Genomic DNA, 16,232 nt, shown 5'->3' on the forward strand with positions numbered 1-16,232 from the left:
GATTTGCACCCCATTTCCATGGCCACACTGACCATGGGTCAATTCCCAAAAGATCTGCACCCCATTTCCACGGCCACACTGACCATGGGTCACTTCCCAAAAGATCTGCACCCCATTTCCATGGCCACACTGACCATCGGTCACTTCCCAAAGGACCTGCACCCATTCCCACACCCACACTGACCATCGGTCACTTCCCAAAAGATCTGCATCCCATTTCCACACCCACACTGACCATCGGTCACTTCCCAGAGCCACACCGTGTCTCCCCGCCGGGTCTCGCTGTCCCTGCCCGGGCTCTCCCGGACCCAGCGGGATGCCCGGGCTCTCCCCGCAGGTTTTCCGGCTCCTTTCCCAGCAGGGCGCAGCCGTGCCCGGCGGGGAGGAGCCCTGGGCGAGGAGGAAGCCGGAGCTGCCAGCCCAGCCCGGCCCAGCCCTCGGCCGGGCCGTGCTCGGGGAGCAGCAGCAGCGAGCGGGTGGCGGCTGCGAGTCCCCCCCGGCACCGCAGAGATTTGGGTCCCCAAATTCCCCGCAGGCTCCAACCCTGCGGGAAAACTCCGCTCGTGGCCTAGCAGGGAGGAGAAACAGGAATAGAAAAAAAAAAAAAAAACTAGAAGAAAACACATAACCCGAGAGAGGAGCGGGGAACGCGCGGGGAACGCGCGGCCCCGGCGAGGGGCGGCGGGGAAGGAGCGGGCTCGCCTCGCAGGGCTTGGGGACAAGGGGAAACTCCAGGCTCAGCTCCACCCCGGAGCTTTCGACTGCTAAACAATAGTGGAGAGGAGCAGGCGTCCCTCCCTGCTGCTCTTACTCATCCTGCCCAAGGAGCCGTGCCACCCTTGGGCTGCCCCCGCCCTGCCCGGGGGCTCGGGCGCGGCGGCTCCCGGCTCCGGAGGCGCAAGGCTGGGGTGACAGCGGCAGATTCCCCCGGGAAGAGATGCGGACCCACGGCACGCGAGCGGCGAGCCGGCAGCGCAGGGAATTCCCTCCGTCATCATCGCCAGCGGAAAAAAAAAAAAAAATACAAAAAAAAAAAAAAAAAAAAGGAAGGAGAAAAGAAACCAACACCCAACAACAGAATGCGCCCTCTCAAACCTCTCTACCTGCAGCACTTCTCAGCGCTTTTCCAGCCGGGAAGGAGCCGGGGTAGGTAGGACGGGGAGCGGCAGCCACGGCCCCGCCGGCGGCCAGGGCGGGCCGGGGCCGGAGCCCGCGGGGAACGCGCGGTGCCGGGGCCGGAACGGGGAAGCGCTGCCTCCTCCCAGCTCCAGCCGCACCATCCCGGCACCGGCACCTTCCCCGTGCCGCGGCCATCCGCCAGCCCAGGCGATGCAGCCGGGCCTCGGGCACTCACAATTTGGCCTCCAAGCCCACCCAGCGCCCACCTTTGAGGAAGGGTCCTCCGCCGCTCCGATCCGAAGGGCACCTCCAGCCCCCCCGAGCCGCCAGCCTGGCCGCACGGAGGGGTCCGGGCGGTCACCCGAGGGGGCAGCCGGGGAGGGAAGCCCAGGGCCGGCGAGGGATCCCCGGGGCGCGGCGGGGTGGGGCTGGCGGAGCGCGGGGGCGTCAGCCTCGCTCGCTCATGATTGAATAATTTAGGTGCGTTTCAGTGCTCGGAAAAGCGAAAGATTGAGGGCAATGTCTGGAGGCAGGCAGGGCGCAGGCAGCGGTGCAGCCCCTGCCTTGCCCACGCAGCCCAAGGGGTTTGGGATGGGGGGCTCACCTCGGGGGTCCCCCGGCCCCAGGACGGCTCTGGGTGCCCCATGGCGAGCTCCGAGCACTCACCTCCACCCCGGCTCGCTGCCCTCGGCTCCTGCCCGTCCACCCACGTCCGGGGCTGCCAGTCCACGGCCACGGGCAGAAACTGGCTGCACTGGTTTGGGCTTCGCAATGCAAACCCCCACCCAAGCTCAGGTCTCCAGAGATAAGAGCACAATAACCTATTGTCCCTCCTCCCCTCCCAACATCTCCACTCGCCTCTGGCGAAGCGGGGAGGGACCACCCAGCTCCGCACAGCCCCCCCCGCCCCCGCCGCCGGCAGCCCACGGGGGACACGGACCCACCGAGCCAGGCCAGGGATGCTGGGAGGCTCCGGAGCCGGGCTGGGATGCAGCGAGAGCGCTGGGGACAGAGGCAGGAGGAGGCGGACGAGGCCAGAGCCTGGCCGAGCTTGCAATAGATTTCCTGATTTATTTTTTAATTTATTTTCCGCCTCCCCACTCCTGTTTTCTCTGCTGTGGCTCTGCCCAGCTGGATTGGTGCAGGCAGGAGGGAGACGTGCCCAGCCGTGGCGTGGGCAAACCCCCCCTCCCCTCCCACGCACCTCCCCACCGCATCCCACCCTCCCCACGCGCCCCCCACCCGAGTCACCCCACTCCAGGCAGGGAGCAGCCCCCTTTGCTGCCCCACGCGTGGGGGAAAAAAACCACCCCAAACCCACCCACGCAGCACCTTCCCCGCTCTGTCCTTGGGCTGCCGCAAGCCCCCCTCCCCTTCCCCCGCCTCTTCCTTCCTCCATCATCCTCATCCTCCTCCTCCCCGCAATGCCACAACCCGCTGCCTCCCAAAAAATCCAGCAACACGCGCGACCGGGAACCCCGCACCGTCCTCCCCCCCGCACACACACAGCCACCTCAAGGGCGGGCAACAAGTTGTAGGATCCGACCGGAGCATCCTCCCCACCCCAAAACCCGGGGGGCTGCCGGAGTTACCCCCCCCACGAGAAATTTGGGGGCTGCACTCCCCGCAGCCGCCCACGCCCCGGAGCGGCCGGACCGCGGTCACCCCACCACCCCACCCTTCTCCCACGTGGGATTGGGGTCTGGGGGGGGGTCCCACACCGACCCCCCCGTGATGTAGAACCCACGGCGAGCCCCCCCATCCCACCTGCTGCACCGGGACGGAGCGGGGCGGTGAAACCCCCGCTGCCAGCGCCCCACCGCCCCCACGGCGGGGGCGGCGATGCTCCCACCCCCGGCCCCGACACAGACCCCCGCTCCGCAGCCACCCCACGCCACTCCCGTGCGTCCCCCCGCCGTGTCCCCAACACCTCAAACCCCCCGCGGGACCCCCGTACCCCCAAGCTCTCGGGGTCGTGTCCCCCCCACCCCTTGCACTCACCGGCTCCGGTCCCACGGCGCCCGGCTGGCGGCGGAGCCCCCGCGACTGGCCATGGGCTGGAGGGGGAGCGGTCCCGGAGCTAACGGGAGAAAATGCTTGTCATGGCAACCCCCCGTGCCGTGCGGGGCCGTGCGGGGCCGGGCCGGCGAGGGAGGGGACGGCGGGCAGGGAGGGGGAGGGCTCGTCCCAGCCCGCCGGGGGAGGGGCTCCCTTAAGGTGGCTGCACGCCCCGACGGCCGCTTAAGGGGGACGGCGACAGGAACGGGGTGAAGGGACCAGCGAGGGGGGGACAGCGGCGTGGGGGACCCCGAACATGGCAGGAGCCCACGGGCAGAGCGGGGGGTGCACGGCTGGAAAGGGTGGGGGCACCCCCGGGTAATATCGGGGACCCCCAAGCACGGTGGGGACACGCTGGTCAGGGTGGCAGATGCACCCCCAGAAAGAGGGGAGACTCCCCCGGGCAATGTGGGGACACCCCCGGGTAATATCGGGGTCCCCAAGCAGGGTGGGGACACGCTGGACAGGGTGGCAGATGCACCCCCAGAAAGAGGGGAGACTCCCCCGGGCAATGTGGGGACCCCCCCGGGTAATATCGGGGTCCCCAAGCAGGGTGGGGACACCCCCAGGTAATGTGGGGACCCCCCGAGCAATGTGAGGACCCCAATGGGCAATGTGGGGACCCCCAGGTGCCACCCCAGGTACCCCCAAGCAGTGTGGGGACCTCCCCGGACAATGTGGGGACACCCCCGGGTAATATCGGGGTCCCCAAGCAGGGTGGGGACACCCCCAGGTAATACGGGGTTCCCCAGGCAGGGTGGGGACACGCTGGACAAGGCAGTGGGTGCACCCCCAAAAGGGTGGGGACACCACTGGGAAATTTGGGCACACTCCCTGGGCGATGTGGGGACACCCCTGGGAAGAGTTGGGGACACCCCGGGGCGATATGGGGGTCCCCAAGCAGGGTGGGGACACGCTGGGCAGGGAGGCAGATGCACCCCCGGGAAGAGTGGGGACACCCCTGGGCAATGTGGGGACCCCACCCTGAAAGCAGATTGGAGTGTGCACCCCCAAAACCTGTGGGGACCCCCCAGGGCAGTGTGGGCACCCCAAAAACCGCTGGCACCCTCATGCCCAGCCCCCTCCCCACTCCGGCCGTGGAGGTGGCAGAAGGAATTCTGTGACCTGGGACAAAATTGGGGTTTTTTGGGGGGTTTTAGCACTTTTGGGGTGGCTCTGACCCACCCTGTCCCCTCATAGGCAGCACAAATTTGGGGGTGCTGACACCTTGAGATCCAGCACGCCCAACCCCCCCACCCCAAATCCCACCCTCGCCCCTTTTCCTAAAGGAACCCGGATAAAATTCCCCATGGAAGGATTCCATGCAGGGCTTCGAGGGGGTTCCAAAAATCCCCTCCCAAATCCCAGTTTGGGCTCCAGCTGTTCCAGTTTAACCAGTGCAACACCCCTGCGGCCACAGCCCCTCATTAGCCCTCGTTAATTAGCCCCTCATTAGCTATCCCAAGAGGTTTGGGCCTGCACCTCGGGAATTCCACATTGCCAGCCCTGGGAATTCATTTCCACCCCATTTTCCAGCAGAATTCCTCCCTCAGCTCTCCGGGATGGACCTTCTCGCCCAGCCCAGCCGATCCAGGGGATTTTTTTGGAGCTGGGAATGTTTTTTTGGAGTCACCCGAGCGACATCAGAGCTGCCCGGGTTGGATTTCATTCCATCTCCGCATCCTTTGGAGCACGACTGTGAAAAATGCAGATTTTGTGATTGGCTTTTCGCAAATGGCACGAAGAATATTATGTGTGTAATGTTAGAAAGTGATGCTGTGCTAATTCTCTTCGGTAGTGTGTTAAATGTACTTTTAGGTTACAACTTAATGTTAAAATATAGACTATGTATGTGGGGGAAGTTGTTTTTTTATTTTTTTAGGAATGAGATACTCGCTTCAAGGAACACCAAAATCTTCTAAAAGAGAAGAATTTATGGCTTCTTATCAGAATAAGCTTAATTTCTTCAGGCCTTGCTCAGATCGAAGACGCCCAGGGATTAAAGGAAACAACTGACATACAACAGACAGAGTTTGTTTTAAATAAAATATATGCATAACCATGAAGGATATATGAATATGCAACAAGTGGATTGGTTTAAGGATGATTCTTTTGTTCACAAGTCATGCTTTTCATGACTTAAAGCACCCAAACATCCATAATTCTTTGCTTTGTATTGTCTTGTATTGTCCTAACTCTAAACTTTATTCCTCTAATTGTATTATTATTTTTATAACCATTTTATTATTATCGAACTTTTAAAATTTTAAAAAAAACAAGTGATTGGGCATTGTTCGCAACCACCTTTGGGAAGAGGAAAATGCCCTGGGTTTGGAATTCCTCCTCAATTGCTCCTTGGGAGTTTCCAGGGTTATTCCTACTGAAAATAAAACATATATATAAATTTATTTATTTATTTATTATGTATATATGTATATATGTATATATGTATATATGTATATATGTATATATGTATATATTTCTAGATTTATAGGTTTATAGATTTATAGCTTTATAGATAATAAAATATAAAATATTTCAGGGCTGGGCATTCTCATGACAAAGACTCAAAAACCAAACTCAGGCCCCTTTCACTCACTCCACGTTTGCCCGCCACACACAAAAAAATGGGAATAAACACAGGGATTTTTATTCCTCCACCAAAATCTGCCAGCCCTGAGCAGGCTGGTTCACAGAACAGCTTGGAAAAGAGGTGTTGGAGCAGCTGGCAGGCACGGCTTCCCATGCAGAGCTGCTATTGAGACATAATGGCCTTTTCCAACAGGTTCTGGGAGCTTGGAAGGAATCTCTGACCATCTGGATTTGGGCTCCTGGAAGGAAATCAGCCTTCCTGCCCCAGGGAAGCCGTGTGAGCAGGAATTTGCCGGGAATTTGCAGCATTGGGTTTGGGTTAAAAAGGGGAAAAACAGGTTTTCCACCCCAGGGTAGCGGCTGCGGGAGGGAGCAGCCAAAATCCCGAAATCCGTGTGGGGAAATGTGATTTTTGAGAGGCATGAACGGCCCCAGAGCTTCTTCCAGGCCACGTTTAAGGAGAAGAACATGGAGGAGAAGGAGCAGGAGCAGGAGTATCACCTCCAAGTCAGCACCGAGCTGTCCCCACGAGCTGCAGATGGGAAAAATTCCTTCACAGAATATTTTGGGACCCTCTGTGTTGGTCTCTGCTTCCCTCCTGCTCCACTCACCTGCTCCTCCCAGTGGCTTGGCCACCCCCGGGGAGGTGACAGAGGTGTCCCCACGCTGCTCGCACTGGGACAGGCTGGATTTGGGGTGGCACTGGGGACAGGATGGTATAGGCTGAAAGAAGAGACAGGCTGAATTTTGGGTGACAGGCTGGATTTGGGGTGACAGGCTGGATTTGGGGTAATGATGGGGACAGACAGATTTGGGGTGATGATGGTGACGGGCTGGTATAGGGTGACAGATGGGACAGGACGGATTTGGGGTGACAGCAGGGACAGGCTGGATTTGGGGTGAATTCCAGGGTGGATCCCTGGGTGGATCCCTGGGTGAATTCCCAGTTGGATTCCTGGGTGGATTCCTGGGTGTATTTCCAGATGGATTCCCAAGTGGATTCCCAAGTGGATTCCCAAGTGGATTCTTGTGTGGATTCCTGGGTGGATTCCCAAGTGAATTCCCAGATGAATTCCTGGGTGAATTCCCAGATGGATTCTTGGGTGGGTTTCTGGATGGATTCCCTGGTGGATTCTTGTGTGAATTCCTGGGTGGATTTCTGGATGGATTCCCTGGTGGATTCTTGTGTGAATTCCTGGGTGGATTTCTGGGTGGATTCCCAAGTGAATTCCTGGGTGGATTCCCAAGTGAATTCCCAGGTGAATCTCCAGTTGGATTCCTGGGTGGATTCCTGGGTGGATTCCTGGGTGGATTCCTGGGTGGATTCCTGGGTGGATTCCCAGGTGAATTCCTGGGTGGATTCCCAGGTGGATTCCTGGCTGGATTCCCGGGTGGATTCCCAGTGGATTTCTCTCATTCATTGCACCCAGCTCCTCTGGATCCCCACCACATCCCTGAGGCCTCTCCCTTCCCATTCCCTGGAAAATCAGCCAAACTCCCCCAGTGACCGGCAGCACCCAAATTCTCCACCAAGGACCTAAATCCCCATGGGAATCTCGGCTGTTTTCCTGATTTTTGCCACCTCTTTTCCTCCCCCAGCGCTTTTCTGGCTGCTCTGGAAGTGAAGCAGAGCAGTGGGCAGTGCCAGGCCTTGAGGCAGCACCAAGGTAAAATAAATAACCCCAAAATAGAAAACTTCTCCCCCAGGCTCTTCCCTAAAAAAAAAAAAAAAAACCCAAAATAATAATAATAAAAAAAAAATCCACCTTCCCTGATGATTTCCCTTTAAACCCAGCCTCTAATATTTGGATTAATTTGCTTTTAATGCCTCCCAGGCTGGGAACTTGTAGGTGGAGTTTTTGAGCCTGAAAAATGAATTAAATCAGCCGAGTTGTATCAGCCAAGTTACAAACCCATCAAAACCCGGGGCCAGATCCTGATCTCATCCCCGGAGGGGGCGGACGGGGTAAATCCAGCGCTGCTGGAATACGCGGGGAAGGATTTTGGGAAGGATTTTGGGCAGGATTTTGTCACGGAGCTCCGGATTGGATCCCCCCCCCACTCCCCGCGGGTTTCTCATGGAAACACTGAGTGACTTTTGGAGCACAAGGCAGAGTCAGGCGTCTGTAAAATCTCTCTCCATTCAAGGGCTAAATATAGGGAGAGCAGCGATGTGCTCGGGGATAAATAAACCCTGGAGAGGCTCTGCCGGGAATGCCGGGGGTCCTGGAGGCACCACGGAGCTGGAGATGCTCCCACAGCTGATGAAAAGCGGATTTAAGAGATTTTTTTCCTGCTTTTTCTCCCTCTTTTCCCTCTGCCTGCTCACCCCTGAGCTGCAGCACCCCGAGGTGCCTGGTCAAGGTTTGGATTCTTGCCTGGAATTTGGGATGCCCATGGAAAATGTCCCATGGCATCCACACCAATTCGCTGCTCACTCCAAGGTCTTTGGAGACCCCCCTCCCAAAAAAAAAAAAAATTCCCGCAGCCACGGAAGTGCTAATTACCCATCACTTCACTAATGAACCTTTCCTAGCCTATTCCTCCTCCCAATCACTCCAACAGCCCCATTAATTCCTAATTAAGCAGCTCCTTCATTAGGGAAAAGGGCCTTGACAGGAGAGGCCAGAGGAGGAATTTGGGGATTGGGAGGGATTTTTTGCTTTATGGCCGTAATTAGCAGATGAAATTATTTGCTCACCTACAGAATTGATCACCAGAGTGCCTGGGAGCCTTTCCCTTCCCCATCCCTGCGCGTTCCCGGTTGGAAGCACGGCGGGATTTAAATTTGTTTATTAAATGTGGGAATCCAGGGCATCCCTCTGCTTCCAGGGTAGCCAGAGGGATGCCCTGGATTCCCATCATTAAACCCCCAAAATTTGTGAATTTGAGGCTCAGGAGGAGCCTCTGGGCTGCTCCTTCCCAAGCATCCCTGCTGGGGATGAGGGGAATTCCGGGCTGCTGGATCCGTGCTTTTCCATGGATGATGAAATAGAATAAAATTTAACAAGGTAAAAAAATCTATTTAGATCTAAGTCAAGTATACTACACAGCTTACTAACACGAGTAAAATCTCCTGCTTAGTCTGTTAACTATACTGTGCTTGTAAAACTGTCCCAGCTAAAGTAAAAAAATGTGATTTCTAAGGTGAAGAGATAAGAGGAGCACCTTAAACTCTAAAACTAAGAAAATAAAAGTCTGCAAGAATAACCAAAGAGATTAAAGAGTTCTCTATACAAAGGGCCAACTATAAATTGCAACTCAAAATTAACAAAATAACTATGCATAAAATCATATAATCATATTATAATCATATGCATTATAATCATGACAATCATATACTGCATCATATAATGCATATAATCATATTATAAGATTCTATGTATATATAAATTAGTGCAGAATAATAAAAGAAATTTTTGTGCGTGCCCTTTGAAGGGGATCCCTGCGGGAGGGGAAATCCCAGCGTTAAAAAAATGAAAAGTTACCGTTCCCTACAAATCTTTATTAAAATTGTGACATTTTGATTTTTCATCTGGCGAGCTAGCCAGGAGATTTTCTGTCCTCGCAGGGGCAGAAAACTGTCGGAATCCGAGGTATTGATGATTCTGAGATTGTAGAAAATTTTGGGGGGTTTTTCTGCCCCGCTGCCAAAGCAGAAGCCATAATTGGTCTGTGCTGGTTTCCAGGTTGTTTATTCTGTTTATCTCTCACATGTTCTGCTGCCCTGCCCAGCTCTGTCCTGCAGGGCAGCGTGTGGGGCTCTGCCCTCAGTGGGATGTTACAAACATTAAATACCAGAAACTCCCTGGGCTGGATTTACAAGAACGTGCCAATATCTGTCACCTACGTTGGACAGTGTGTCCCCAGCCTGAACCAACAGAAAAATGCCAACACCACAATGAGACATGGAGGGCATGAAGAAGGAGAAAAAGGACAAGGCACACCCAATTTCCTCCAGCTTGTCCCCTTTGGACCCCTCATCTAGAATCCTAAAATTTTACTTTTGCACCCGTGCCACACTTAATTATTACTTATATCAAACACTCAGAGCTGGTAATTGATCCTGTGAGATTGAAAACTCTTTTCCATGGCCAGAGATCACAGCCAGTGTCTCTGGGGGCTCTGTCCAGGGGGGTTCCTGACCCCTGCCAGGGTCCCAGGTCAGCCAGAGGGAAGCTCTGCATTCCCACAGAAAACACCTGCAGGGAAAATCCCCACCGAGATCCCGAAATGAACATTTTTTTTTTTCCCCCTCCAGTTCCGACCTCGTTTCATTCCTGCCATCGAGGAGGAACCTCGTGCGTGGTGTTTGCAGCGCGGTAACAGCTCGGGGACCTTGGTGGGCCCCAGGAAAGTCCCCGCTGCTGGCGGTGACAGCGCGGTGGGTGGTGCTGAAAGCGAGGGGTGCCAAGTGACAGCTCGGGGACAGGGAGATGAAAGCTCTGCCCGTCACTCCCGAGCTGTCAGCCACGAGCTGGAGAGGCGGAGGAGCTCCCGAGCCCCACTTTGGGGCTATTTTGGGGTCGTCCTTCCCTCCAGGGATGCGGGGAGAAAGGGTTGGGAGAGCTGGAGATGCCCTCGGTGCCACCTGGGTCACGGACCGTGGAGGAGAAATGCGACAGCCAAAGAAGGGATGACCCCAACAATGCCACTTTTGTCACCTTCACTAAGTTGTGTGGTCGGGAACGGCTTTTCCAAAATCTCAAGGTGCTCCCAAAATGGGAAATCTGGAGGCTGGACCAGCGGTGAAAACCCCAAAGCCACACGGAGCCTCCGGACATTCCCGTCCTCCAGGATTCTCGGGATTCCTGCTTCCAGAAAGGTCCATTTCCCTCCTAACCCCACCTGCAGGTGCTGGGGGACAATAAGGGGACATCGCGGGTGTTGATGCCACAAGGCAAAGCTGTGGTGACACCCAAAAGGGGGTGAAATACCCAAAAAAAGGGGTGAAATACTGAAAAAAGGGTGAAATAGCCAAAATGAAGGGGTGAAATACACAAAAGAAGGGTGAAATGCCAAAAATGTGGTGAAATGCCCAAAATAAAGAGGTGAAAATACCCAAAATAAATGGTGAAATATCCAAAATAAAGAGATGAAATACCAAAAGAGGGGTGAAATACACAAAATAAAGGGGTGAAATACCAAAAGAGGGGTGAAATACCAAAAGAGGGGTGAAATACCAAAAAGGGGTGAAATACGCAAAATAAAGGGGTGAAATACCCAAAATAAAGGATGAAATATCCAAAATAATGAAATTAAATACCCAAAAGAGGGGTGAAACACCAAAAAATGGGGTGAAATACCAAAAAAGGGGTGAAATACACAAAAAACGGGTGAAATACCCAAAAGAAAGGGTGAGATATCCAAAATAAAGAGATTAAATACCCAGAAGAGGGGTGAAATACCAAAAGAGGGGTGAAATTCCAAAAAAGGGGTGAAATATCCAAAATAAAGGGTGAAATATCCAAAATAAAGAGATGAAATACCCAAAAGAGAGGTGAAATACCAAAAGAGGGGTGAAATACCAAAAAAGGGGTGAAATATCCAAAATAAAGGGGTGAAATACCCAAACAAAGGGATGAAATACCAAAAGAAGGGTGAAAATTGGTGGAAAAATCTTGGATGCCAAGGTTACCTCTTCCCAAAAGAGGGAATAGGGGAAACCAGACACGTCTCCAAGTGCATCCCCGGGAAAACAAACCAGGAACCTTTATTGGAATAAAAACCATCAATAATGCATTGCTAAGGAGCTGCAGATGAGTGCAATTAAAAACAACAACAACAAAAAAAATAAAAGCAGTGCATTCCCCAAGCAAAAAAACCAAAATTATTCCTCACAGCTTCCCCGAGATTTATGGAAATGAAGCAGTTCCTGGAGCTCGGCAGGGGAGAAAGGGAAAGAAAATTTTAAAAAAAGGCAGGGAAAAAAAAAAAAAAAAAGAAAAGAAAAAAGCCCCTAATGTAGGGATTTATAAATATTTTACAGCTGAGGAGGAGTGGGGAGCCATGGATATAGATGGGATTGAGGGCGGCCGTGGTGGGAGGAAGGAATTAATCACAAAAACGGAGGAGCAACTTTCCTCCAGCAGCACGCGGCCGCACCCACGGCTCCCCAGGGGCTGCCAGGGAAAGTTTGGGGTTTGCTGGGCGAGGTGCAGATGTGACCCGCTGGTGGTGATGCCCTCCTTCTCCTTGGCACCGTGCCCGGGCCTGGAGGAGGCACCAAGAATTCCTTGGGAGAGGCGGGAGTGCAAATCTTGACCGGGAACAACTCGTGGATAAGGGCTGGGAAAGCCACGCTGAGGAACGAGGGGGTGATGTGGGATTTGGGGCCGCTCAAACACCCCAAAAATTCCTATCACGGGGCGGTGGGATGCCAGGGAGTGGGATGATCCCGCAGCTTGGCATTCCCAAATTCCTGCCGCTGTCCAGAGGGGCCCGGGACTGGGCTGGCAGCTCCCTGCAGCTCCTGCTGGGACGGGAGCAGGGAATGGGCTCCAGAAAATGTCACCTGGGATGGGGACAGCAATGCCCTGTGTCCCTGGGAGCGTCCCCTGCTTCCCTGGAGAACAGCAGAGGAGCAGAGGGAAGCCAAGGACGTTTCATGGGATCCTGGAATGGTTTGGGTGGGAAGGGACCTTGCAGCTCATCCCTGGGGACAAGGACACGTTTCTCTCTGCCAGGTTGCTCCAAGCTGGCCTGGGACACTTCCAGGCAGTGCTCCAGGAGCCATTCCCACCCTCCACAAAGAGCCAGGGGGAGGCTGGGGCTCCTCAAAACCTGCAGGGATCCTTGTGAGGCCGGGATATTTTCCTTTTCCTTCCCAGCGTTTTGCTTGTGCTTCCCAGAGACTTGGCAGCAGCTGGAATGTCCCATCCTTGTTCCAACTGCTGAGCACAGGGACGATCCTGCACCAGTGTGGGATCCCATTCCCAGTCCAAATCTGGCTTCATCTGCTGGGTCCTGGGTGCTGAGATCTCCTTGATCCCCATCCATGGATCCATCCATGGATCCATCCATGGATCCATCCATCCATCCATCCATCCATCCATCCATCCATCCATCCATCATCCATCCATCCATCCATCCATCCATCCATCCATCCATCCATCATCCATCTATCCATCCATCCATCCATCCATCCATCATCCATCATCCATCATCCATCATCCATCCATCCATTCATCTATCATCCATCCATGGATCCATCCATGGATCCATCCATCCATCCATCCATCATCCATCCATCCATCCATCCATCCATCCATCCATCCATCCATCATCCATCCATCATCCATCCATCCAACCATCCATCCATCCATCATCCATCCATCCATCCATCCATCCATCATCCATCCATCCATCCATCCATCCATCCATCCATCTATCCATCCATCCATCCATCATCCATCCATCATCCATCCATCCATCCATCCATCCATCATCCATCATCCATCATCCATCCATCCATCCATCCATCATCCATCCATCCATCCATCCATCCATCCATCTATCCATCCATCCATCCATCATCCATCCATCCATCTATCATCCATCCATCATCCATCATCCATCATCCATCCATCCATCCATCCATCATCCATCCATCCATCCATCCATCCATCCATCTATCCATCCATCCATCCATCATCCATCCATCCATCCATCCATCCATCCATCCATCCATCCATCATCCATCCATCAGCCACTGTCAAGCTGATTTTCCTGGATTTTTGGTGGGATTTTCCCTGTGGACTCCAAGTTTTTGGCCCCATTTGGAAAAGCAGATCCCTGCCTTGCTTGGGAAGGTGATGAGGACACCCCAGCCACCTGCTGGCCACACACCGCCCCACCCAGGGGAGGCTCAGCTTGGTCACCAGGAGGAATTTTTCCTGGAAAAAGCAGGATTGGAACTGCCCGGGGAGCTGTGGAGTGTCCATCCCTGGAGGTGTCCAAGGGAGGTGTGGGTGTGGTGGCAACGCGGGGACAGGACACGGCTCCACGCTCCCGGAGGGACCCTCCCACCACCGAGTCTGGGATTTTGGGAACACGTCGGGCTGCAGGAATGCCCTCGGATCCCCGGGCTGTGGCTGGGACAGAGTGAAGGTTGAACAGGGTAGAAATCTGTTTAAATTTGAGCAAAATGGGCCACTTTGAGCTTGCTAAATATGTTGTTTAGTCTGGTGACTGCAGGCCTAGCAAAACTACCCCAGCTAAAGAGAAAAAAATGCAAATTTCCACACTAAAATATAAGAAAAAAAACTCCTCAGACCTTAAAACAGAGCAGAGTGACCCAGGAATTCTTTCTATACTTTCTAACAAAAATTAAGTGGAAGTGTGACTAGCTGTAAGTATTATGTGAAATCAGCAGAATAAATATCCATTAACCTATTGTGAAACTCTAGATAAAATTTCATATAAAATTAATATTAAAATTTCATATAAAAAATAATAAGAGTAACAAAAAAGAACCAAGGGTTCTCAGAGGTACGCGTGTCCATGGAAGGGCAATGAGTCCTGACAGGGCTGTAAATAACCATACCGCTGCCCACAAATCTTGATCAAAACTGTAGAATTTAATTTTTCATCCACGTCTCATGGCACAGATGTCCCTGCCCGCCTGCCGTGCCTGTGTCGCACATCAGCGGTGACGCCAGCAGCTCCTGTCCCCGCTGACTGCCGCCACAGCGGCTCCCAGCTCCCGGCTCTGACGTGGGAATGTCATTGCCAGCGCCACCGAGCTCTTTTATCCTTTTTTTCCATCCACGCACCGAGCCCTGCGCGGCTCCAGGCGGGGATGGAGCGCCGGGAGGACGCGGGTTTGGCACGTCCCGGCAGCCCGAGGAGCGGGGAAGATGATGAGGGCCATGGGATGGGCCCCGGCAGCTCCTGGTGAACCCGGGTCAGGAATGACACATCTGATCCATGAAGGATGGCGATGGATGAGGCTGAGATCTGGGGAAAAAGAAAAACCAAAAAAAACAACCAAAAAAAAAAAACAACCCAACCCAAAACCAAACCAAACCAAACAAACCAAAACCAAAAAGCAAAAAACAAGGAAGGGCAGGAGGGGATGGAGAATCCATCCCCAAAGCCCGGGAAAAGGATGAGGGATGAAGGATCTCTGCAGGGTTGGGACAAAGATCTGGGGTAGGTGTTGGAGGTAGGGATGCAACCCTGAGTCCAGGTGTGCTCCCAGAGCCAAATCTGAGTCCAGGTGTGCTCCAGATCCAAACCTGAGTCCAGCTGTTCTCCAGAATCCAAATCTGAGTCCAGGTGTGCTCCCAGAGCCAAATCTGAGTCCAGGTGTGCTCCAGATCCAAACCTGAGTCCAGGTGTGCTCCAGGAACCAAACCTGAGTCCAGGTGTGATCCAGGAACCAAACCTGAGTCCAGGTGTGCTCCAGAATCCAAACCTGAGTCCAGGTGTGATCCAGGAACCAAACCTGAGTCCAGGTGTGCTCCAGAATCCAAATCTGAGTCCAGGTGTGCTCCAGATCCAAACCTGAATCCAGCTGTGCTCCACTGGCTGATCCCAGAGAAGAACATCTGGTGGTGGAAGTGGTCCTGGGAAGAGCCCCCTGTGCTGGGGGTGGCACAGGGCACCTGGCCTGATCGGGCATCTGGAGGAGCTTCTTGGATGGGAGATCTTGGAGCCTCTTCCAGGGCCTGAAGGGGCTCCAGGGCAGCTGGAGAGGCACTTGGGACAAGGCCTGGACGGGCAGGACCCAGGGAATGGCTCCCACTGCCAGAGGGCAGCAATGGGTGGGAGATTGGGAATTGGGAATTGTTCCCTGGCAGGCAGGGGAGGAGCTGGGATGGATTTCCCAGAGAAGCTGTGGCTGCTCCATCCCTGGAAGCATCTCAGGCCGGGTTTGTGGGGTTTGGAGCACGCTGGCATAGGGGAAGGTGTCCCTGCCGTGGCAGGAGTGGCACTGGGTGATCTTTACGATCTCTTTCCACCCCAGCCGTGCCAGGGTTCCACAAAGTGAAGGATGGAAAGAGAGTGGTGGCTGATTATCTGGTCTCAGATGAAAGATAGAAAGGAAAGGGTAGAAAGGAAAAGCAGCGTGCATATTTTGTCTCGTATTTGAGGTAAATAAGTTAGGTTTTTTTGACATGTGTTCTACAGGGAGTAGAGAAATGCAGCGTTCCCCAGGTGAGCTCTGGGAGCTCCTTCCCGTGGCTGTGCCCCCAGCGAGCCCCGGTTTGCAGGGAGGGACCCGCAAAGGGCTGGGAGGGTCCCGCAACCCCCGGGGAGCCGCAGGCTCCGCGCTCCTCCCCGAGCTCCGCAGAGCCGGCTCTGCTCCCTGTGCCCGCGGATCCCAGCTCCGAGGAGGAGGAGGAGGAGGAGGAGGAGAAGAAGGCTTTGACAGGTCCCTCAGGGCACCACGGTCGCAGATGTGGGATCAGCTCTGCCCAGCAGAGCCCAGCAGGCAGCAGGGGCAGGAGGCAGAGATT

The 16,232-nt window shown here is 54.3% G+C and overlaps 1 protein-coding gene across 3 annotated transcripts in view; it reads right to left on the reverse strand.

The window, feature by feature from the left end:
- The window catches only part of ATP2B4 (ATPase plasma membrane Ca2+ transporting 4), a 74,511-nt gene extending 71,242 nt beyond the window's left edge, over window positions 1-3,269 (reverse strand). For all 3 annotated transcript variants that reach the window (XM_077789074.1, XM_021538796.2, XM_021538795.2), the window contains exon 1: window positions 3,121-3,269. The gene's annotated coding sequence lies outside the window, so the exon portion shown is untranslated. The remainder of the gene's footprint in view (window positions 1-3,120) is intronic.
- Window positions 3,270-16,232: the final 12,963 nt, after the last annotated feature.

This window comes from Lonchura striata, chromosome 30 (assembly GCF_046129695.1).
Source record: "Lonchura striata isolate bLonStr1 chromosome 30, bLonStr1.mat, whole genome shotgun sequence".
Classification (NCBI taxonomy): domain Eukaryota; kingdom Metazoa; phylum Chordata; class Aves; order Passeriformes; family Estrildidae; genus Lonchura; species Lonchura striata.